General features: G+C 41.7%; 1 protein-coding gene across 3 annotated transcripts in view; it reads right to left on the bottom strand.

The window, feature by feature from the left end:
• Positions 1–25,370, bottom strand: part of cdon (cell adhesion associated, oncogene regulated) — a 92,004-nt gene that overhangs the window by 44,619 nt on the left and 22,015 nt on the right. For all 3 annotated transcript variants that reach the window (XM_074680124.1, XM_074680123.1, XM_074680122.1), the window contains exon 2: positions 3,184–3,689. The gene's annotated coding sequence lies outside the window, so the exon portion shown is untranslated. The remainder of the gene's footprint in view (positions 1–3,183; positions 3,690–25,370) is intronic.

Below are 25,370 nucleotides of genomic sequence, written 5' to 3' on the forward strand. Positions count from 1 at the left end.
TTGAGGCCATCAAAACAGTCCTATCCCAGCTGAATGCAGCTCCAATCCTTTAAATTCTTCAAGAACATAAACATAAGGCTAAAAAGACAATGATTTGTAATTGTTTTAGATTTTCTTTTTTACAGATTTCGGTTTGTTTGTTGAGAAAACTGTTAAAAATAGTGATTTAAAATGCCATTTTTGCAATGAAAATTTTCTGTCAAGCAATTCAAAACCAGATTTTCTCAATAACAATGATGCTCACATAAAAAATGAGCATTTTTACAATTAATGACACAAATCTAAACTTACGTATTATACCTTTTTGCTAATCTGCACATCTAGAAGTTACTTGCATGAACTTTAAGCTGTGGATGGGTACCAAATTAGGTACTTTTATAGGTCCTGATTCACATAAAATCAAATGGTGCCATGTTTAGGTAGGGAATGGAAGAGTAGACGAATTTCCATGCAGGACATGAACACAGCATTGCAATGTTATAAACTGAGAAATAAATATGTTAAATTGAAAAACTTTGAGATTTTATAACAAATTGATATTTATTACCACATTAACACACAAAAGAACCACAAATTGGTACCGATACCGACTGCCAGGTACCAGGTATCAGTACTGTATCGTTTCAGGAGTAAAAAGGTACCCATCCCTACTCGAAGCTCACTTGTTCGTTGGCAGACACAGTTTTAACACCTGACGTTCAGGCTTTCACATCACACAAGTGTTCCCTCAGCTGCTACCATTCAGCAATCACTGTTCAGAGCTGGAGCGAACGTGGTTGTGTGATTATAACACAGCATCAGAGAAATCAAGGGAGCCATTATAAGAGCAGGGCTGGTATCATTACACATGCTTACATTCAAATTGCCCACTTAACATAGTTCTCCTACAGCAACATGTGTTTATCATTAGCCTGCTGCACACTAATGGCTCAAACATTATTCCTGCTCGCTTAATGGCAAAGCTGTGCTTTGTTCGGGTCTGTCTGATAAGAGGCCAGCCACTAATGGTTTATTAATTTCCTTACGAGACCCAAAAAGAGGCTGTGAGAAGAAACTGAATGACTCTGAGGGTCTGTCGTTGTCTGATCCAATCACACGGGCAGCCACACGTAAACAGGCTAAAAATACTCCACAGGTCCTTTCTGCTAATGGAGCTGGGATTTTTTTGTGTGAAGTGTTTTTTTAAAAAGTGCGTTTTACAATCAAAGAGGGAATGAAGCATCTAAAAGAGGAAGTTAAGTCAAATAAATGAGTGTTCAACTTTGATTTGTGATCAGGTTGAGTCTCAGTACCTGAGGGAGGATCCCTGCCGTCAGCGTCCCCGCGACGACACAAAGAGCAAATCTCTCTCCCCTCGTGTCAAAAGCTCACCCGATATTAAAGAGCACTGAAAGGATCTGAAAGGCATCGGAAGTGTCTTCTTGTCCCCCACCGACACAACAATGCACGAGCGACTGTTTGAACTTGAAAGTGTTTTATCTGGGAGCAGCCATGTGTGTCCCACTGACTGGATGTCATGCATTGGAGAGGGATCCAGGACTTTGTTCTTGATAACTTTAAAGTGTTCAGTTTTGTGAGGGTTACCCCTATGTAACAAAAGTCTCTGAGGGGATCTGATGATAGGGGTGAAGAGCAGACAGAGGAAATGACTTGTCTCTGCAGCGGCGGCGGCGTTATTACCACCGCTTTCACCCTGTCAGGTTTTCAGATGGCGCTCCAATAAAGTTAAAACTTGACATTTCTGACATTTTCATCCAACTTTAAACACTGCAGCAGCATGCAACAAAATAAAACTCACGGAAATTAGCATAAAAAAAATAAGATTTTTGTTCACATAAGCCTCAGACTCAAAGAAAAGTAAGTTTTGAGTTGTCATCCTCAAAGTTCCTGAAGTGCAGCGGTGCAGATCACAACACAGAAAGACTTGAGGGAGATAAGCTCAGGCACACACTTGCACACTCCTGAGCTGATAGTGAACACTTTTATTGACAAATCTAACATGTTTTCTAGTTACTTCTCTTATTTCACACAGATGTGTTCATCTTGTCAGTAAAAGTCAACCTTTCAGACACTTTTGCAGTGTTTGTGCACTTGCCAAATTTAAGAGCTCACATGGATTTACCAAACCAACATTTATGACACCCTCAGGGGGTTTATCTAAAACAATAAAGGCCCTCTGTCTTTGGAAAGAGAGGGGCGAAAACACACGTTTTCAAATATTAGTTTAGGCTACCGTGTTTCTGCACAGTGGTGTCTGTGGCAGAAAGTTGGCCCCCATAATAAAAACTTGCAGCACAAAGTTGTGTTTCACCATCCTTAGTTCATTTTTCCTCTTTTTATGACTCCGACATGAGTGTGTCAAAGGAGGGCCATATTTGCCATTTCTAAAACTGTCCTTTCATCTTCCAAAGCAGAAAAAAAGGAGCCCGCAGGCCAACTGTTTGCAACCGGGAAGTTCAGGAGAAGTGTCTCTGCCTTCCAGAGATGTTGACTAAACAAATATTTATCCCTTTATTTGTGTCTCATTCAGCGAGAAGACAACAGAGCTGAGCTGTGGCACAGTGCGCAGAGATGACAGATAAATGTTGGATGACAACAATGATAATCTGAATGCTGTTTGGAGAATTTGATCCATTACAAAACAAATATTGCTTTCTGTTGTGGGTGGATTTTTTTTGTGTAAGCTCATATTTTATAAGTACGATCAAACAAAGAATGAGTCAAAGTTTGAACTAAGAGGGCTCACTCTGCAGCTTTTTAGAAATCCACTAAAAAGCAAAAACAAACAGAGTGAGGAGGTAAAAAGTGATGATAAGGAGGAGTTATACAGGAATATATTTGTAGATAGAGCATGCATGAGAAGTTTTAGTAGTGTAAAAAGTTAATTCATGGATTTAGACTCTCTCTGTTCATCTCAGTGCACGGGCGCCCCCGTACAGCAGCCTGCACACAGCCGGAGCGCAGAGCTCCTCTGCTAGCTAAAGTTAAAGAAACTCTTTTTGTTCACAAAACCCGGTAACAAAAACATTTCCACGGATTTGTACGTCATTTTTCTTTTGATATCCCCACAACTGGCCTGGTTCTCTAACCGAAGCCTCCCCAGCCCCGCTCCCAGCCAGCGAAGCCAGCCAGCCAGCCAGCCGGGCCGGGGCTCCCCTCTGCCTCCCCTCCGTCCCTCCTTACCTCTCTCACAGGAGGGCAAAAGCTGCGAGCCGTCGGGTGAATCACCAGCAAAACGCATTCTTCTGCAGGCAAATCCGTACGGGGCCCTCCATTAGACCCGGGCTCAAAGTGCAAGACGACAGGAGGAACATGAACACAGCCGGAGGTGAAGGGGGAGAAACTGAGATTTCAGACCCGAGCAAGCAGCGCAGGCTTCGGCTCCAAGGTGCGACAACTCCCCCTGGTCTGAGCTCGAGTGGAGGTGCCGGAGAGTTTTCTCCTCGGAAGTTTTCAGTCCGCGTGTTTGTTTGAAAGCGTTACGTCCCGGCTCGGTGTGCTCACACACACTCTCTCTCTCAGTGTGTGTGTGTGTGTGTAACCCGTTATTGTAACTCCTCCGTCTCTGAACGCTGCCTCCTCAACACACGCATCTTTGAAGCCAGTGTCGAATTGCTCAGCAAATCATGGCAGCGGCGAAGCTGGTCGTCAAACCAGGAATGTCCCAGCCCCACAGCTCAATACGGCTCCTGGAGAGGGGAGGGAGAGGAGGGAGAAAGAGGGGAGGAGGAGGAGGAGGAGGAGAAGGGGGGTGTTACCCTTATAGACTGTGCATTAACAAGTTTTACAATCTAACGAGAGAAGAAAAACTTCCTACTTCTTCATCTGCGCATGCTCACCTCAGAGGCATCTCAAGTACAGGTAAACACACCTGAGTACTCCTTCACTTTAAGACACATTTGATGACACTTTTCCTTCACAGAGAGGAATTTAAAGAGTGTTTATTAAGCCACAAATAAACAAAGTGCTCGTTTTCTTTCCGTTTGCTTTTTAAAAGCCTGTAATTAACTTTAATTACCAACAAATAAATCAAACACTCTCTTATTTGGTAATCAGGGTGAACAACTTAAAAAGAGAAAGTGCATCAGGGAATACAAAGTATGAAATAATTATGATGAAATGAATGGATTGGATTTTTAAAAAAAAAATTAAATGAGGTTTTATTTCTAGTCTAGAATAAATAGACCACACACACAAAAACTACTTCACATCCAAAAAACTCTTTTTTATATAAAACATGTGTCAGGTTTAAGAAGTTTAAAGGTATAAATTGGGTTTTAAATTCGCTTTTACTTCATTTTTTTTCTGCTACTCTGTGAAAACTATGATAAGATTTTTTTTTTTTAAGTGCTTCTCTGCAAGACTAGCAGTAACATTTCTCCTCCCTGAGCCTTGTGGATGAAACCTGCTCTCACTGGCTCCATTGAACAGAATAAAGTTATGTGGGAGGGGGTGTTTGAACAGCTAATAACCATGGGTCACTCCTGGCATCAGACCTGTTGCTTGGACAGGCCGCGTGTTGGTTGGCTGCAGCGACTTCCTCATCATCACAGAGAGGAGGGGCCGAGGCAGCGTACAGTCATCTGTTGTGCGTATGGCTGTGAGTAAACAGCCTCATCATCTCTGAGGCAGTAATTATGTGCTCTAGCTGAAGCTGGGCGGTGGTGGCGGCAGAAGGCCCACCCTGCTCCAGACAGCAGGTGCAGCTCGGCATCTGACAGCTGACTGCGATGGAAGGTGTGATCCAATCCTCCCGAGGCCGAGCGGACTCAGAGCCGGCCTTCAGGCAGCCAGGGCCAAAACTAACAAACCAGTGAACCTCTGACATGGGAGGAGAGGGAAAACAACATGGAGGAGGTGGTGAGGACGAGGCTGATGAAGGACGGATGCCTCAGCGCTGGAGACAGAGATGATGACTGTTTCCTCTAGTATTCCTTTCATCGCGAAGAGCTCATTCTCTCCGTCAAGTCTCATTTAATAGAAATATTTGAATTAGCGCCTGAGCCTTTTTCCCCTTAGTGATTAGTATTGTACTTTTTGCGCCTTTAACCCCAAAATTTCGTGCCTCTCACTTAAAGTGATACTCCAGGATGGAACAAGTTGGGTCCTATCACAAGGTTTAGGTCAGAAATTACCCCTACAGCAGTGATTTTGTGCAGCAGAAGCCCAGGGCTCACGCACCAAACACCCCCTCCCTGCTCCTCTGCCGGTTTCCTCTGCACTCAGACGGGGCCATTTTTTACTTGACCAAAAACACAAATAAACGGACTCCCACCGAAAAAATCTGATATGGGTCTGCATTCACGCTTTATTTAGGGAATTTTCAGCACGTTACTCTCACACAGAAACACCGCTAAATAAGGCTCTAGTTCTCATTGTGTCGTAAAACGGCGCTACCTCCGCTGCCACAGCTGGCTACGAGGCGCTCGCCGCTTAGTGTATCAGTCCAGATATTAACAAACGCAGGTAGTCACAGGATGAGAACTAGAGCCTTATTTAGCGGTGTTTTTGTGTGAGAGTAACGCGCTGAAAATTCTCTTAATAAAGCGTGAATGCAGACCGATATCAGATTTTTTCGGTGTGAGTCCGTTTATTTGTGTTTTTGGTCAAGTAAAATATGTCCCCGTCTGAGTGCAGAGGAAACCGGCAGAGGAGCAGGGAGGGGGTGTTTGGTGCGAGCGCTCTGGGCTTCTGCTGCACAAAAACACTGCTGTAGGGGTAATTTCTGCCCTAAACCTTGTGATAGGACCCAACTTGTTCCATCCTGAAGTATCACTTTAAGATAAACACAAACGCACCTAACAATGGCGAAACATTTATGAATCCAGTCTTTGCACAAAAATGTATGCTCCATAGCGCCCCCGGTGGCTAAAAACTGAAGCCCCTCGGGTTACTTTGAGCTAGAGGCCTGAAATTTTTGGCAATAATTATCATGCCCACACCTACAAAAAAGTCTCTTACGACCATGGTGAATTCCCAAAGGGAAGTTTGACGGGTACACAAGTGAGGGCCTGCTTATCGCTGCTTGCAGCTTTAATTACTTTAAGTACTTTGAGTACTCTTATGAATAGGGACGCTCAATATTTTCTGCACATTATTGTATCGGCTGATATTGCCTTAATATAAAATATCAGATATTGACCAACACACCAAATCCAACCATATAATGGGCTAAAGCTGCAGATATTTTTTTTTTCACTTTTTATGATTTTGTTTGCACAGTTCAGATTGAGTAGTCCCATATTTGGCTTTTGTTTAATGTTAAACTTGACTTTAAGCAGCAGTCTGTTACTTTCAGCACATTTACCATTTACCAAAGTAAACATTTGATTCAGTTTGGATTTATTTGCTGTACAGTTGCCCTTCTCATATGTTTCCTGTGAACAGAGGTTATGTTTACTAACCGTCAATTATGAAATTGGCCAAATTTGACCTGGTTGTGGGTATTATTATGATTTTCTCAGGAAGAGAGAGCATCATCAAGCTTTCAAGTAGGATTTATCTTTTTTAATTTTTTGTTTGAAAGCAATTGTCATAAATAAATCTACAGTTTCAAGTAGGGATGCACCATGTGCCGGTATCAATATCAGTATCGGCCAATATTTACTTATAAGCTGCTGGCATTTTCAGAGCATCTTGAACAATCTTTCAAGACCCAAATAATATTGTTTTCTATGACAATGTAAACACCAAAACTTATCAAGAAGAGTGGACTCTCATCTTTTGTGTCCCATTTCCTGTTTTTGATCCAAAAAACAGATGAAACATACTTTTTTGATCACATTCATCATGGGCGCGCCATCTTTTGATCCTTTCCATGGTCGTCTTTTACTCACGATTGCGCCGCTCTTTCTCTCTGAACTACCTCGACACATCATCTCAGATTGTTTTATACCAAAATCAATATCGGTAAATATCGGTAAATATTGGTAAATATTGGTAAATATCGTTTATCTGTCATAACAACAATATTTATATCGGTATCGGCCAGAATTTTCATATCAGTGCAGCCCTAGTTTCAAGTATATATTTTTCCTACTTTGCACAAGAAATTAATATTACTTAACAAATATGATAAAAGTATGCACCATAGTACAATATGCTACTTCCAATACAGAAGACAGCTGATTATCTCTGCAATTATGTGCACAGAAAAAATATCGGCATCTGTATTGGTATTGATATCGGCTAAATTATAAACACCAATGTGCATTTCTTCTTACTGGAACATCACCTAACAGAAGGACTTCATCAAAAGCTGTGCAACCTCCTCCTCCTGACATCAGCCGTCCTTTCAGTGTTTCTAGTTACAGCTGTTTGGTTTTGCTTTTTATGTTATGTACAGTCTCAGAAAACAGTTACACCACAGATTTGATGGATTATTTTCATGGAGTAAGCCTTTATTAATGATTCTAGGACTGCAGGCCTGATAGTGGAGCAGGATACTGCCCAAACAAGGTTTCTCACAGCCTGGAAACTCAAAACTTATCTCAGATTATTTGTTATTTCAGTTCAAAAAAGTGAAAATAAATCACGTAGTTGCCAGCGTTATCCATTATCTGTGACAGAAAAGATGATTTTTTTTCATCTCGGTGATGGCCATTTGTGTCTCAGGGTCAGGAGCTGGTTGGAGATGGAGACAGAGGCTCCGGGTTCAGAGGGGGGTGAACGGGGTGATTGGACACAGTCGCATGTGAAAGGCCAGAGAGCGGCGAGTCCACAGGGAGCAGGGTCCACACACAAAGGGCCAGGGGCCGGGGGGGCCGGGTGGGGGCTGGAGGAGCGGCCGAGGAGGAGAGGCCACGCTGGGAACCAAAGCTGACAGCACAGACACTTCTCATCCACTGAGGGCTGGGCTGTCTCTGGCCCCCTGGGGTCCACACTCACTTATCTGCGCGGAGCTGCCAGCGCTGCACTGTTGAGCCGCAGCAGCTTCAGCGAGGCACTTATCGAGAGCGGAGGCAGGAAAAACACAAAGCAGCGGTGACCTCTGGCCCACATCGGACCAATGCCGCTTGTTTCTGTACATCACAACATCGATACATGACAACATGCTTAGCCAACAGAGGATTATTCGAGCTCAGACCAACAACCAGAAGTTACACTTTACTATCATTAAACTTTCCTCATGTTACACCCTGATTGTGTTTACACTGCAAAAACTGAAATCTTATGAAGTGTTTTTGTCTTATTTTAAGCAAAAATTGTCTTATTACACTTGATATGAGCAACATTCACCTGACCAATCCAAAAAAAATGTCTTGTTTATTGTTATTTAAAGACAAAAATTAAAGCACTCAGACCTTCACCAAGCATAGTGTAATAGTCACGCAACACTTAAGTCCTACTTTAATGTTATACTTCCTTTCAGCAGACTGTCTGCTACAATTTGGTGTTAGCTGCAGGTTTGTATGATAATTTGTTAACTGGCAGTGTTGAAAATGATGATGACCCAGTACATATTTCATATTCAGGATCTTAGTATCCAGAATATTTCCAGGATCTGGATCCTACTTTTACATCTGTCAGAATTTATGGTGACCTTGTCTTGTATTTTTTTGCGAAACAATCCAACCCTTTATCGTAGAGCTAAGCCCTGTTTCCACCAAGCAGTCCAGTTCAGATCAGTACGGTTTGGAACCAGTTGGCTCGGTTAAGCTTGGTTTATTTGCATTCCCACAGCCAACCGTGCCCCCTCGTGGTAGGCGGTGTATAAGCCGGATGCTGACCGCCACATCAGTAACATAAAACAGTGACGCCATAGCAGTGTGACACAGCGTACCCCGCTAATAAATCCAAAGAAGAAGAAAAATGCAACACAGGAAACCAAGAGCAACGATGGAAGACATGCAGCATTTCGCCCTCTTTGTGATTGGCTTGTTGCTCTTTGATACAAAGTGCAATCAAGCTTTGTTTCAGAGAAGACTGTGTGCCGCTGTCACACGGAAAGCGACGATTCTTTCGACAAATCAACAATCGGATCGGTTTGGTCTGGCAGGCAGGTGACAGAAAGTGGGACAGCTCACCTCGGTTGTTTGGGGGCCTGTCTCGGTAAATTACGTGCCATGCTTAGACAAACTCATCTGAACTGCTTTGGAAACGAGGCTTTTTATACATATGGTGAAAACGGCCCTATCTCACAATGATAAAGAATCCTTAAAAAAAGTCCTGGATCCAGACAGTGATCCGGATCACATCCAAAATGTAATCACTTCTTCTTTATCCCATTTTGAAGATTTCCTGAAAATTTCATCAAGATCTGTTACTTTTTGAGTCAAATTGTTCACAGACAAACAAAAAAACTCTCCCAAAAACAGAACCTCCTTGGCGGAGGTAACTTTTCTATTGTTCCATAGGCGTTTTTTTACTTGTTACAAGCAACTCAGACCTCATTTTTCTCTTTAAATAACTTGAAACAGGACATTTTTCTTGACTGGTCAGGTGAATGTGGCTCATATTAAGTCTAAAAAGACATTTTCTACTGAAAACAATACAAAAACACTTGATAAGATGTCAGTTTTTTGCAGTGTGCATGCACAGAGAAAGCAGGACATTGGCTAACCAGGGCTTTGTTTTCCAGATTTGCAGCCTGGGATTGTTTGGAGTTGGTACCTTTGGCTTGCCGTCCTTTGCTCTGAGGATAATACGCCTCTGACCACTGTCAACAAAGTGTTTATGACCTGCAAAGCAGCTCCGGGTTGTGTTGACTCTGTCAGCAGGGGCCTGAGGGACGCCTGACTCTCAGTGCTATTAAAAGGCACTTCAGATAACAGCAGGACCATCCCTCTGTGTGAGCCACTGAGGGTTTGTGGATTCACAGAATACCAGAGCTTGATTGTTCGGCGTCAGACGGGAAAGAAATTGGCTGAACGAAGATGTTAAGGGGAAAAGTCTGGGTTCAAGTGTCTGAATCAGGCACTTTGTTTTTGTAATGTGCTCATGCATGGAAAGGGACTTTTTTTTAAAGAAGGACATTTATTTTCTTATTTTTATAAGTTTTTATAAGACAAGGAAAACTCTGTCCACGCTAAGAAATATATACGAGAGTGAGAAAAATCACAATATTTTACAACTCAGAGTAAATGGATTTCCCCTTGGAGGACTGTATATCTTCTGCTTGGACAGGTGTGTGCAGTGAGTGTGTGTGTGTCTATCTGAGGCCTGTGTGTGTGTGTTCATGTAAGTGTAAAAGGAAGGCAGAATGAGAAATTCGAAGGCACCTCTCTCCATCTGGTTTCTGCATCACTGTGGTGGGATCACATTATCCATCGAGGCCTCTCTGGGAATTTCATCAGTCTGTAACATCTCACTTATTCACACGTCTCCCTGGACTTCACCATGTAGAGAGATCCCGAGCGTCCCTCCTGAATGTGCAGGGACCCTGTGCATCCTCGGACTGTCTTTAGGCTTCTCCTGTGTCATATCCTGTCTCTGTGAGAACTACACGGGGCATAAAACTGTCTAAACTGAGGTTTTAAGGCTGCTGCTGTTAAGCCCAAGTTTTCAAGAGCTCAAAAATAGGTATACATTGACTAGAGCAAGGTATATCTACAGAGGTATTACTAAATGAATGAAGTAGAATAAAGTCAAATGAATGAAAATACAGCATGTTAAAAAGAGGCAAAGAGTATTTCAGGATGGTTAACGAAAAAATAAAAGTGCTGCATTGATTTGGTGTCTGAATGTTGGCTAAGATGACTGAATTGCAGAGGCGGAAAAACACCAAGAAAAAAATAGGAGGGGTCTCCAGGAGAATCCATGACAGTGCAACTGTTTGGAACAATAGCAGTCCTGTTAAGGGGCTGTGTCGGACCAAAAATGACTTTGCATTTTAAGTCAGCTAAAATGCAGTTTCCGTGTAAAAGTGTGGCTTAAATGCAATAATACTTTGGCGTTCAAAAGGCCCCTCAGAGTGGAATCATCCAGAAGCTGAGTTAAAGCAAAGGCCAAGACTGTGACTAATTTTTATGCATTTGGTATGAAAAAAGGGTGAATAGCATAAAAACAGTTTTTGTTTATTAAGTTTTTCCCTTTTTTTTTTTTACATTTTTGATCAAAGAATCAAATCAAATCAGATTTTGGTGTTATTCCTACTATCTTTTCTTTTTGTGTGTAGCGTAACGTGGTTGGCCTTTGTTGAAACAGCTTAAAGTAAAATAGTCAGCACAAATGTGCAAATTCAAAATTGCAGTTTGCATGTTGTTTATGAATAAAAACTATTTTTGTTTCATTTGACTTCCAAGGCTAGGAAAGAATACAGACCCTTGTGTCACTTTTTGCAACCAACAACAGCACAGTTGGCGTGTCTGCATCTTACCTCTGACTTTCTGACTCAGTGGCATAAAAGAAAAACCACAAAAACACCAAAGGAAGCTCTTGTAATGGAAGTTGTTTTGCATGCATTCCTATGCAGATCGCTCTTGTTGTTACGTCACCACGGGAGGAAAACCAAATCACCTCGTAGTGTCTGTGTTTGACCAGTAGGGGGCTACAGAAACAATGGAGATGCTTTTTCACTTTTACATACCCGGTGTTGCTAAGTTTTAGTTATTAAAAAAAAAGTTTTTCCCTCCTGCCCATTTTTGGTCATAGAGTGAGGGATGTAGAAAAACTTTTCTCTGTTTTTGTTATTTAAAGCAGATGCAAAAAGACAAAGTAGCTGTTCCCCAAGTTGTTCCTGAGCAATGTTCAGGACGTCCATAAACTTTCCGTTTTCCATACAGTCTTCATAACGCCATGAAAACTTATCTGCTACCCCGAGCTCCTGCTCTATATCACTTCCACCCAGTTCCGTTTTCAAATGGATCCCTAAATCGTCCGGACGTGTTGTTCCGGTCTCATCCCCAACAAGCGAGCTGGCCCTGACGTGAAGCTGTCATGATAAAGCATGGGGGAGGAGGTTGTAGTGGGTATCATGGGAGTAGGGGAGCAGGAAGAGGCTGACGTGAAATATCATTCCTGTTTAACACTGATGTTTCCTCTGGTCCCACAGGCTCATGGTGACCTTGTGATTTATGACGCAGCGCTGGAGGAGCAGATCAGAATACAGCTGCCCCCTCACTGCACACAAACATGTGTATACCAGACTCATGCAGAGCCTTAACCCGAGTCCTGAGAGTCATGGTCTGCATTCAAATCAGAGCAGCTTTGGACTGAATGTTTTCCAGCTGCTGAAGCTGAAATAAAACAACTGAATTTGCATATTTTCCTCTTTTGTATCTGTGTCTGTAAATCCGGGGATTATGTGCGTAAAAATGTGCCGCTTGTTGCAGCTAACTGGCTTTTGCAGCTCGTTCTGAATGGCATGAAGTGATGTAGAAAATGAGCTAGATGAAGAGGATTAGGACCCGGGACTGCCAGTGCTTATCATCTCCCGTAGCACTGGAGTGTATCCATGGAAACAGGAAGTGAGAGGCAAGCTTCCAAGATGGCCACCAGCTTGTGAATGGGTGCATTCCTCAGCGGCAGGGTGTCTGCTGGGAGGGAGGAGGGGCCAGGGAGTGTGTTTACTCCGAAAAGGGACTATATAAATAGTAACTGCTGCTGTTTTAAGGACTTCCTGTCACTAGGTATTCCATAAAACAGTAGTTAAATAAACAATCAGTTTCCCATTGGGGCTGCCTTGTCTATACTGAAGTGAGGCTGCTGCGGGTTCAACCCAGGACCCCGGCTTGTGTATTTAAAAGCCCCAGACTGGAGTCATGGAGCTGTTACAGGTCACCACACTCTCTTTCACTCGCACCCCGTCTGGTCATATAACCTCCACACACACTCACAGAGGCTGAATTCCACATTCAGCATGTTTTTCCTCTGCCAACTAACTTCTCTGCAGAGTTTTCACTGAGCTGGCTTTGTTGTATTGTTGTGCAGGCTGCGCATGTGGTGCTCCTCTTCTTTACAGACTCGGGTCACTTGATGATCTGGGTGAGACATTGTTCCTACTGCGAGTTGGAGAAATATAGCGTTGGAAAACTATGAGGGCATTTTGACACTGATACAGTGTGAAGGTGGAGATGATTTTACTGCAAATCAAAGAAATCCAAAATTAATATTTGTAATATTTTGTATTTTTTATCATTGAAATTAAATAATTCTGTTGTTGTTCTTTAAGATAAGGTTGACTTTTTTTTTATTTTGTCAGAAAATACTTTCACTTGTCAGTAATCATTCAAAGTGCTTTGTCTTGAGGGTATCATGTGTTGCCCTTTTCCTCTTGTTTGTACCTGTATTTGGTAGATTTATCTTCTGTCTCTTTGTCCAGAGTTTGTTTCCTTCTTTGTGATCCACGTGTTGTGTTGTTTTCTTTTTTCCGGGTTTATTTTGTAGTTCTTACTCCCCCTGTGTCTAGTTTAGTTTTCCCCTGTCCTTCTGGTTTGATTCCACTCACTAGTTTCACCCATGTCTTGTTGTCCAAACCTGTGTATACAGTCTCTGGCTGTTTGTTAATTTGCTTACTGCCCTAACTAGGCATAGTATGCTTACTTAACATACTAAGCTTAGTACGAATACTACTCTTACTACCCATACTGCGCTCACAAAACATGCAACACAAGCTATGTATACTAAACATACTACATTAAGTACGCATACCATGCATACTACTCTTACTAGATTACTCCCCATACTACACATTAATTGTTTAATATGCACACTATACTTCTATGCATACTACGCATAGTATGTATACTATGTATATGAAACATAGACTTCTATGCTCACTACACATATTACCCATACTACCCATTCTACACTAGGCATACTATGCTTATCTCACATACTGCGCTAACAAAATGTACAACGTACTGTATAATGTGCCTATTATTATGCGTACTATGCATACAATGCTTACCAGACTACTGCACATACTACAAATACGGTGCTTCTACACCTAATATACATACGACGCATAAATTGCGTACTAAATTAAATATGCATACTATATTTCTGTGCATCCTATGCTTACCACACATTCTATGTATACCACTATACCACTTCATATGACACATGGACTATTATGCTTACTACACATATTACCCATACTACCCATTGTAATGCTTACTACAAATACTATGCTTACTCAACAAAGTACACATACTAATCATGTGATACATACTTCACATACTATGCTCATTAGGCTTACTAGGCCTATTATAAATACTAACCATACTAACTATAGGATACATACTTCACATACAACTATGCGCAGTATGCTTACTATGCTTACTACACTTACCATGCATACTACACATACTGTACTACTTTGCATACTACACATACAAGAAATACTACCAATACTATGCATTCTATACTTCTAACAGCTGCTACCCATTCTAACGCTTAGGCTACTACACATATTATGCATACGACAAACACTGTGCATACTAGTATAGTGCTGTGCTTAGTGGGAACAGTAGGTTGGCCCGATGCATACTTGGAAATTCTAGGGGTTTATTTTCTCATGTTTTTGTTTGTTTGTTTTCCGAGTGTTTCAAGTGTTTGTTTGTTTGTTTGTCTTTTGTTTTTTTTAAGTGTTGGAATTTTCCAAATACATATTATTAGTCTCTTCCACACTTGTGCCCTCCCTGTCAGTTTTGTAGCAGCAAACCAAGAGCGAGGACATTCAAACTCTTGACACAATAAAACAAGATAAATCCACAAAAACAAGTGAACATCATTTTCCTGAATGTAACGTTTTATTGTTGAGTTATGGTCCTTGTCACTAAGCAAATGTTAATTGCTAAATTACAGAGCCAAATGACTGTAACTTCAGAAAATACACATTTAATGTGTTTACATTTTAAGCTTCTGTATTACTACATGAATGGTAAACTTGTGAACCTGTCATTTAAGGTTGTTCTGTGAAAAGGAGACCTGTTTTTATATAACTAAAACAAACTGTAAGGCAGAAAATAATATATTAGATCCTTTATGGTTGAATCTCTTAAATATGAAACATTCTTACATCAAGGGGTTAATAATAAAAGAAAGGAGAGGAGACAAACTTTGTGTCAAATCTGTGGATGTGCTCAGGTTTTTGGAATGCAACAGATATCTGAGGTCAGGGACAAGGACAGTGTTTACACACACACACACACAGACACACAGACACACACACACACACACACACACACACACACACACACACACACACACACACAACCCAATGGATATAGATGTCAAAAGGAAAATGTACAAACATCTACCAGCTGGCATTGACAAGAAGGACACCATCCGTCATTGGGTTTTAGACAAGGCCGTGAAGCTGTCAGCAGACATTCCTGAACGCAGCTTTTGCACAGCACGTTTGTCGACCTCAAGAAGAGCGCATGCCCAGAATGTTTGGATGTTTAAACTTATCTATTTGTGGCCTCTGGAGGTTATTGGTATTCCCACAGGTGCTGAAAGAATCCACAAACAGAGCCCTGTGGTATCAGCCGGGTTAAAGTGCTCCGGTGTGATCCTCTGCAGGACGTTTCATCGTCCCATCACACTTGTTTGTTTTCAAGGATTCGAGGTGGTTGCAGAGATTAGAGTTTGTCAGAGAGATTTCAAACCGAGGACAGGATGTCAGGGTGTGATAGAGCGTCTGCTGCCCTCATCTTTTTTTTTTCCCCCAGACAGCGCCCTCATTGAGGAGAAGTATCACTTTAGTCATGCATCGCACTGGTCAAACACACCATCCAAAGAGATATCATGTATCTGTCTTCCGGTTTTCAGATGGGAAACCTTGCAGCCCCCCAAAGCGGTCCAGGCTAGCAATCACTGCACAGTATCAGCAGATAATCACCATGGAGCTGCAGCAGCGAGAGTAAACAAAGACAGCGTGTGTGTGTTTGTGTGTGCTGATGTTCTGTTTACGCCTCCCTCCAGTATCCCATGTCCACGTGTTTGTTTTCAGATCTAACAGCGTGGATAAATGTTTTGTCTGTGTAACCACACAGCTACCGTGACGGCTATCTAATCAGTGACAAGACACCAGGGATTTGAGGGGTTCAATCACACCCCAGAGGAGCAACTCTCCCGGAACAGGATGGGCTGCTGGGAAATCTTGGGCAGATGTGAGCTGAAGACACTGATGTCTTCATAACAATCTTTTTTTTTTCTCCTCTCCTGTAAGTCATGCTATCTCACCCAGCTCTGCCTGGAGAGACAAGCTAGATCCGTGAACAATCCGCTCCATCCCGCAGGCCGCGCTCCTGTCTCTGCACCATAAATCGCAGCTCTCGGGGGACAGCTGGAAAGACAAGTGGGAGTCCGATAGAGCTGTCTGAAAAGGCCCCTGTTTCAAATTAGGCTTGCAGGACAAAAGTCCCCGCAACTCCGGGGTTAATTTCATCCCTCCTTCCTGTTCCCTAATTCATCCTGCAGAGCTGACGGACACTGAGAGGTGAGGCTGTGTGTGTATGAGCCGATGAAGCCGGTGTCACTGTGCCTGTGGTCTCCTGATCAGGGCCCTGAAAGGCAGTTTACAGCCCTGTTAAAGGCAAATATAAAGCCCTCTCTAAAGAGGCATATATTTCATGGCCTGTGTGCTCCCACAGTTAATGTCCCAGCTCAGCGTGAGCTCACTGGACTTCCTGTCCCGTTCTGCCTCTTTGCCCTGATGGACTGAGGTCGCCGCAGAGCAGAGGTGTATACTCAGAGAGAAATGGAGTGCAGTGAAACGGAGAAACGAGATGTGACGAGTCCACGCATGAAAAAAGTTTGGGCTTACAACTGAAATGAAGCATTGAATATGGTTCCCGAAGCTGCAGACCACGACTGTCTGCAGCGTCACTGTAATTGATTTTGATGCTGCAAATTTTAAACAACGTCATCATTTATTTCATGTCCTACAGAATGTAAGAGGCCAAAAACTAACTTTGTAAACAAGTTAAATTTAATTTTCTCTAAATCTTTCTGTAATCCAAACAAACGAGATTGAGATCCAAACCTAAACAAATCAATATTCCTCAAACCCACAAGCAGAGATTGACTTCAAAGATCCAAGTCTTAATTCTTCTTTATTTATGAGCACTGGGGCTTAATACAGTAAATGAAAGGTCTGTACAAACATTTCAATCCTCCCGTTGGATAATTACTTACCTTGATTACTTATCTTTCAGCTGGCAACAAGTTATTTAACCTCAACTGGTGCAATGATGAATTACCATTGTACGGTTGTGAAGCCAAAATTCCCCCGTCACAGGCGCAGCCGTTGAAGCAGTTGTGCAGCCAGAGTCTGTACAGTAGAGACTGTGAGGGATTCTGGGAGAATCTGAGTGGAGCCAGGTGACCAAACCAATAATATTTTTTTTCTTTCAAGAGTCTAATCACTTCTTGACTCTACCTCCTGACATATTTTTCAGTCCCCGAAAAAATACACAAGAAGGGCAGCTGTCAATCATCGTTAAACGTGAGGTGAAACCAAATTTTTAACCTCTTATAACTAATGAAAACAAAACTTTTCAGAAAAAAAGAGGACTTGAATACAAAACAGCCAAATAGTATCTTCAAATCACCACAACAATCAGACATGAGAAACATTTCTACAAGTATTATTTTTTTAAAGTTTGACCACAGCCCATCTGGACTGACTGGGGAGATGGATTTTTTGACCTATACTGCAGCCAGCCACCAGGGGGAGCAGTTTTTTTTCTGGTGACCTCACTTCAAGCCGAGCAAGATGGCGTCCATTTTTTTTACAGTCTATGGAGAAAACATCTAAGGAGATTGCAGAAACTACTGAAACTGGGTTAAGAACCATCCAACGCATTATTAAAAACTGGAAGGATAGTGGTGACCCCTCATCTTCCAGGGAGAAATGTGGAAAAAAATCCTGAATGATCGTGATCAGCGATCACTTAAAGGTTTGGTGAAAACAAGTTAAATAAAAACAACAGTAGAACTCCGGGTTTTGTTTGATAGTGAAAGTAAAGGATGATTTATGCTTGACCCATGTGGACAAATGATGTCATTTTTACCCCTTGTGCGGTCCCTTTCACGTAGAAAACTTCCGTGCCGTGCATACTGGAAAATTTCTAACCTGCCTGACGGAAACGCGTGGTCAAGATGGCGGAAGAAGGGGATCTCCTAGTGATCTAAGTGCAGAAATACAGGCTTCTGTATGACTCTTCAAATAGAGATCACCGTGGTAACAGAATGGTAAATGTCACGTTGTAAACAAAGCCAAACTTCTTTGACTTTTGTTTTGTACTCTGGTAGACGTACGTTTATGATACACCGCCCCCTGCAGTTTAGACGGACACCAACAGACTCCAAGCGGGGATCTTGTGCATCTGATTTCTGCACGTCACGTTGGCTTCTGACGCATAACACAGCCTTTAGAGCATTTCCACACACACAATGCAAAGGGAACTCAATGGATTGGGACTGAACAGGTGTGTCACCTTAAGAAAACCACTAATCAGCGAGGCTAACCGGAAAACAAGGCTTCAGTCTGCTAGGGAGCACAAAGATTGGACTTTTGATTAATGTAAGAAAGTCATGTGGTCTGATGATTCCAGATTGACCCTGTTCCAGAGTGATGGGCCATCAGGGTAAGAAGAGAGGCAGATGAAGTGATCACCCATCATGCCTAGCGCCTACTGTCCAAGCCTGTGGGGGCAGTGCTATGATCTGGGGTTACTTCAGTTGGTCAGGTCTAGGTTCAGCAACAGTCTGTGTTCAAAGAGGAGGTCAGCTGACTTCCTGAATATACTGAATGACCAGGTCCTGGTTCAGGGAGCATGAGACATCATTTTCACACATGGATTGGCCCCCACAGAGTCCAGATCTTAACCCCAGTGAGAATCTTTGGGATGTGCTGGAGAAGGCTTTGCACAGTGGTCAGACTCTACCATCATCAATGAAGATCTTGGTGAAAAATGAACGCAACATAGGATGGAAATTAATCTTGTGACATTGCAGAAGCTTATCCAAACAATGCCACAGTGAATGCATGCCTTAATCGAAGTTAAAGGCGGTCCAATGAAATATTAGTGTGTGTGTGAAATTTCTCGTTAAATGAGCAGCAGAAACAAATCGCCTGAATTAGAGACGGAGCAGGTGAAACCAGCGGTCTGGATTAATGGCACAGCAGGGAACTCACTCTCACCTCTCTGATGCTTTAATGATTGAGGTTTGTGGGGATCAGTGGAGCTCCAGCTGAGGCGTGTTTGATGATAAAATAAGTAGTACCTTATTCCAGCCTCCTGACTGCTTTGATTATAACCAGTCTCACCCCAGGTGCTCATGGGTAGAGTCAGTACAGCTGAGGAGCGAGGTTAACATGACTGTGAGCGTTCGGTTTACGATCAGACTAATCAGTGTCAAAACGATCGTCATGTGACACATCACAGTCTGTATCTTTATCGATCCTTGTCTCACAGATGGGATTCTTGCCTAAATGTTTGTTTGTTTCAGAGAGAACTTTTTCCACTTTATCTGAAACAGGACAACAATCAAACTTTATAAACTCAGTTTGTGGTTTAGCATCCAGAAGTTGAGCAGATTATCTGTTAAGTTAGGACAAAAGGACAGAACTTGCTTCTCCTTACTAAACTTTGTTGATCGGTGAAGTGTCACCAAAGGGACTTTTTGGTCTACGTGCTGTAAATGGATTCATGTTCTCCCAGGAAAATCAGACTCAACCAGACACAGAGAAATCTCATTTAGAAATAGAAATCACCACTTCTGGTGCTGATAATCTTATTTTAAATCATGGATTATGAACAGGCAAATTGAAAATAGTGAAACTGTTTCAAGATCAGAATTAAAGGCAGAATGGGGCTGTGTCACACTTAGTCTCTCTTCCATATCGACCCCATCTTTTGACTCCACACTGCAAAAAAACTGAAATCTTATCAAGTGTTTTTGTCGTAATGTCTTTATTGACTTAATATGAGCCACATTCCCCTGACCAGTCCAGAAAAATGTCATGTTTTAAGTTATTTTAAGATAAAAATGAGGTCTGAATTGCTTTTACAAGTTTGAAAATCTGCCAGTGGAACAAGAGAAAAGTTACTTATATTAAGACATTATTCTAGTTTCAAGAAAATTTTCTTGTTCCATTTGCATATTTTTTCTACTTGTTACAAGCAATTGAGACCTCATTTTGATATTTAAATAACTTAAAACAAGACATTTTTCTGGACTGACCAGTTGAATGTGGCTCATATCAAGTATAATAAAACATTTTTGCTCAAAATAAGACAAACGCACTTGATAAGATTTCAGTTTAGGTAAGAATAATGGTTCATAAAATAAAGAACAAAAAAAATCCTAGCTACACTGAAGGAACAACAGAGAAAGGTCAAATAAAAACCACATTAACAAGAAACAAGGTGGCAACTTAGACCGTGTACACGGTCAGAAAAATGAATGCCAGAAAAACCTGCCAGTGAGTACAGCTTAAAGCATGCTAAACCCATATTTGGCAGTGTTTCTCCATGTCATCCAATCAGAATGAGCCCCCGTTATTCAGCTGTGAAGTTTAAGAACCAAAAACTCTGTTTCTCGGCGTCTACCATGAACCATGAAACTGGAGTTTTCCAAAGTCTTCACTTTGGCCAGAGTTTTCAGATAACATCGTTTTCAGTGACGTCAAACTACTGTTTCGTGTGGACAACAGGCCCAAACATAAAGCAATGTGTGCGGTTTCCCAAATACCCAGCGTATGGACGTGGCCTAAAACTTTTAAAGCAATCACAAACTTTTGAAAACAGCCTTCAGTGTGGGATTTTTCTGAAACGCCGCCACCACTGTTGCCGAAACAGGAATTAAACAGCAAGTCAGCGTTTTCAGTGGAAACGCTGACATCACACTCCACTTCGCGCAACCACATCTAAGAGTCCATCAGTACCATTGTTACACTTGTCGCGGACTATCATGTTGTGCTTGTGCTGCTCAATCTGCTGAATCTGCTGACTGTCTTTCAACAACTACTACTTCAGTGGAGATCTACCAAAAGTGGCTTGTGGACAATACAGTTATAGCGCCAACTACAGGCCTGGCATGCTTACTACAGCATTATTTCTTCAGATACTTAACCCAAATATCCAAATTGTCCCTTAAAGATTGCTCTTTATGTTCTGATCAGTTTTTGATTTCCATGTCTTGTGAAGATATTCCTCATGTGTGTGTTTCCTGTTTTATTTTGTAGCTCTGTTTTAGTTTTACTCCCCGCCCTTGTGTTTCCTTCCTGATTGATTGCAATAATTAGTTTCACCTGTGTTAATTTGACCTCTGTCTATTTTGTGTCTCTTCACTGCTTTGTCATGTTTGGATCTCTTCCCCTGCGGCTCTGAAAGTGTTTTGGGATTTTTGTTTTATAAATATTTTTAGTTTATCTGTAGTCGGGTCCTCCTCTTTGTCTGTTTGCTGCCAGCAGGACAAACTGACCTCGACAGAAAGAAACACAACGACTACAAGACTCAGGTGACACTGATAAATCTTATCAAAACACAAAGACGGGAGGTGAACACAAAATGAAACAGGAAACACACACAGCACATGAGAGAGAAAACCAAGATTAATCCACAAAAGACGGAGATTTGACTGCAACAAATCCATCCAATGAAAACATGAAAACAAACTTGTGTATTCAGTTTCTCCGCAGCCTGCTCTGCACAATATGAACTTTTAATAACTGCACCAACCCTGCTTTCTGATTACGCTGTGGTTACACACATATATTTACTCTAATGAGAGACTCTCCCGCTACTGTACGGTCTGTTTGTAATCAGAGAGCTGTCAGGCCAGGAGATAATGAGATAAATGCTGCTCTTCTGGACCCACAGTGCAATCATTCCTCTGCACACAACATTGATTGTGCTGCTTGTTTGTTTAGAGAAATGATTTTGGAAAGCTGTTTATGCTTTTTGGACTCGGAGGTCAGCGGGTAATGAATGAGTTTTCCTTTTAGGGTGAAGAATCCGTTAACAGTCCCAGCAACAGAAACTCCATCTGATACACATTACTGCTCAGATGTGTGTGTTTCAAAGTGTCCCTGAGTTTTTGGAGGTTTTGAGATTGCACATTAATGGAGGTAATCTCCTCTGTTTTAATCTGGCTCATGGATGTTGGGTCCAGGTCCCGTCACCTCTGACCCCTTCTGTAATCCGGTCTCTCCCTTCAGCTCATTAAGCCCGGGGAGTTCACACCTCCAGCCATGTTGGGCCCAGCTGCGTCCCCCTGCTGCCCGGGCCAGCCCGGGGTGTCAGGAAAGGCTGCCGGCTTCACAGGCGTGCACCAGGCCCGGGCCTCTGATCTCCGCTGAAACGCTATAAATCACCGAGTGGAGGTGATGGGCCTAAGTGCTCATTAAAGAAGGCAGTAATAAACGTGCAGAGAATGAAAGGTCCTCTCTACCTGTCAGCCTGCGCCGCTTAATGAGACGAGCCTGTTGCACTTGACTAATGACTGATGATTAGGAAAAGGGTGGATGGAGTGTTAACAAACGTTTAACTGCAGAGCAGCAGCCATAAAGGTTTCACGGCGAGCCATAGGCCCCATAGTGCTTCCTTTCACCGTGGAACATGCTCATTCTGATGTTTTCATAACTGTAAGTCAGACGTTAACTCAAAAGATTTCAACATCACGACAGATTCACGGCTGAAGTCTGTCGAGTTCTGAATTAAACCACAGAGGCTCTGGAGTTTGCTTTGTTAGGTTGACACATCCCAACGTACCCGTCAACAACCATAAAAATGAAAGTTCTTTGATTCATTAAACAAGAAGTTTAGGATGACAGAAAAACTTAAGGACTTAAAGAATTCTGTTTTACAGGTTTAAAGCTGTCAAAAAGTCTTTTAGACACTTGCCAACATCTACTCAAATTGTAGTAATGTTTCCTAAAGTGTGCCTTACATTTTAAAAAGATTGGAAGTAGATATGGTTTGTTCTTTTAGCTTTGAATGTTTACTCATTGATTCAGTCCACCAAAATCATTTTGAAGTCAGAATGTTGCTTCTTGTGTCAAATATTGACAAATCAATATAATTGAAATGTGATTAATTATGATTGTAAAGTCTCTAATTTAAGTCCCACCTTTAGTTATTCCAGGAAAAGCTCACCTGGAGAAACAGTGAAACTGGGGTTAGATGCAGTTCTCTTGGGCCCTGTTTCCACGACAACGTTTCCTCTGAAAATGCTGAAACACAGTGAAAAAAAACTGCGTTTACACGGAAATGCCGAGGGACTGAAAACGCTGTAGTAAGCATGCCAGGCCTCTAGTTGGGGCTATAACTGTCTTGTCCAGAAGCCGCTTTTGGGAGATTTCAACTGAAGTAGAATTGGGCCAATCATCTGGTGTATTGGGGAATACTAAGAGCAGAAGTGGAGCAACAGATGCTCATTTTGTATGAAGACAGTCAGCAGATTCAGCAGATTGGGCAGCACAACACGGTAGTTCGCAACGGTCGTAACAGCCGTAATGTTGGACTGTTGTATGTGCTTACACGGAGCGTAGTGTGATGTCAGCGTTTCTACTGAAACGCCGACTTACTGTTTACACGGCAACGGTGTCAGAAAAATCCCACTCTGGAGGCTGTTTTCAAAAGTTTGCGTTTTAGGCCGGATGAAACACTGTTTCCGTGTAATCACAAGGCTAAAACGCAACAAACCTTTTGCAATTCACCCTAAATCCATTGTCATGTAAACGGCCCCTTGGTTTCTTTCTTGTGAGCATTGTAACTTGGATTACGTGTCTCTATTGTTGTAAAAAATGATCCTCAAGCTTTGTGTTTTAAGTAACCCTGAACTGTTTAATCCATTGGTCGGAAAGTTTAATGACTTTGTTGCTGTGTTTTATGTTTTGTTTTGTTAAGTGTTTTCTGAGTAAAAAACATTATTATTATTATTATTATTATTATTATTATTATTATTATTATTATTATCATTATTATAATGATAATTATAATTATAATTATTATTATTAATGTTTTTTACTCAGAATTTTTATTACTCAGATTATTTTTCTAATAATAAAATAATTATAATTATCATTACTTATTATTATTATTATTATTATTATTATTATTATTATTATTATTATTATTATTATTATTATTATTATCATAATTATTATCATTAATACATAACTAACTAAATAAAAATAATTTATTTATATGGTAATCTTACAAAACAAATGTTTGCAAAGTGCTTTGATGGATAAAATTGTAATAAAAAATAGATAAAACAAATTTAAATAACTAAAAAAAACTCCTCTAGAGGCTGCACAATGATCCAGTAGTTAGTATAAGAGAAGGTTTCTGGTTCAATCAAACTAGCTGGAAAACAGCCTCACTGTATGGAGTTTGCATGTTCTCCCTTTGTATCCATCTATCTCTGTGTGTCCAGCTTCTTCCAACAGCCCAAAAACATGTTCATCAGGTCAACTGGCCTCTTTTAATTGAATGTAGGTTTGAGTGTTTATATGTGTGAGCCCTGTGATAGGCTGGTGGCCTGGTGTACCTACCTAAATTTCTTTTTCATGCTTCGACTACTTCAACGTTATTCACAGCTTTCTGTTTCTTCTTGAGAAAGAGAAAGTACTTAAACAGCTGATATATGAGGACAGTAATTTGTGTTAACAGCCTTATCAGGAGCAGAGAGCAGGCCCTGGGAGAGAGCTGTTGTAACACTCTCAGAGTCCACAAACAATCAAACAAACATGTGGTCACTGACCTGGACGGACCAGCTGTAGGAAAGCTAAAATCAGGCTTTGGGAAGTAACTTTCTTCAGCGTGTAATCAACCTGCGAAGTGGAACCCACAAAGACCACCTTCGCCATGGACACAGCAAAACCAGGGTCAGTCTTCCTTTGTAAGCCAAACACACACAAAAACTCAGGACTGTTTTGGAACCTGACGTCATTCCCTGGTTGAATCAGCAAGATTTAATATATCAAACAAATCAAAGATCAAACTGAACTCTGCAGGGGATTTGAGCTCATACTGAGATATTAGGGTGAAAAAAAAGTGAAGTTTGGTTATGATGTTTGGAAATCAAGTTAAATTCAGTTAACGTTGTTGTTGCAGGTCCAGCCTCAGACAAAGACATCAATATCCTCAGAAAAGCTCCACATCAAGTCACATCAGCATCCAGCCTCCAGCCGTTCCCTTGTTTTGTGAAAACATTATCGAAGTCAGAGAGCTGTTTTCTATCTCGAAAATGAAATGCAACGATGGAGAGGAAAGGGGGAGGGAGGGAAAGAGGAGTGCAGGCCTGGCTGGATTAGGAGCGGGCCTGTTTTTCCTCTCCATGTCAATGCACTCCTGCAGCAGGATGGATAGATAGTGACGGCCTGCCAGTTGGTTTTCATTACGTCCTTTGCACTTCAGACCTACGAAAAAAAAAAACCAGCATCCCTCCCTTCCTCCTGCCCCCCT

The sequence above is a fragment of the Halichoeres trimaculatus genome, unplaced genomic scaffold (assembly GCF_033239565.1).
Source record: "Halichoeres trimaculatus isolate MK-OKI-2021-1 unplaced genomic scaffold, fHalTri1.1 fHalTri1_scaffold_9, whole genome shotgun sequence".
Lineage (NCBI taxonomy): Eukaryota > Metazoa > Chordata > Actinopteri > Labriformes > Labridae > Halichoeres > Halichoeres trimaculatus.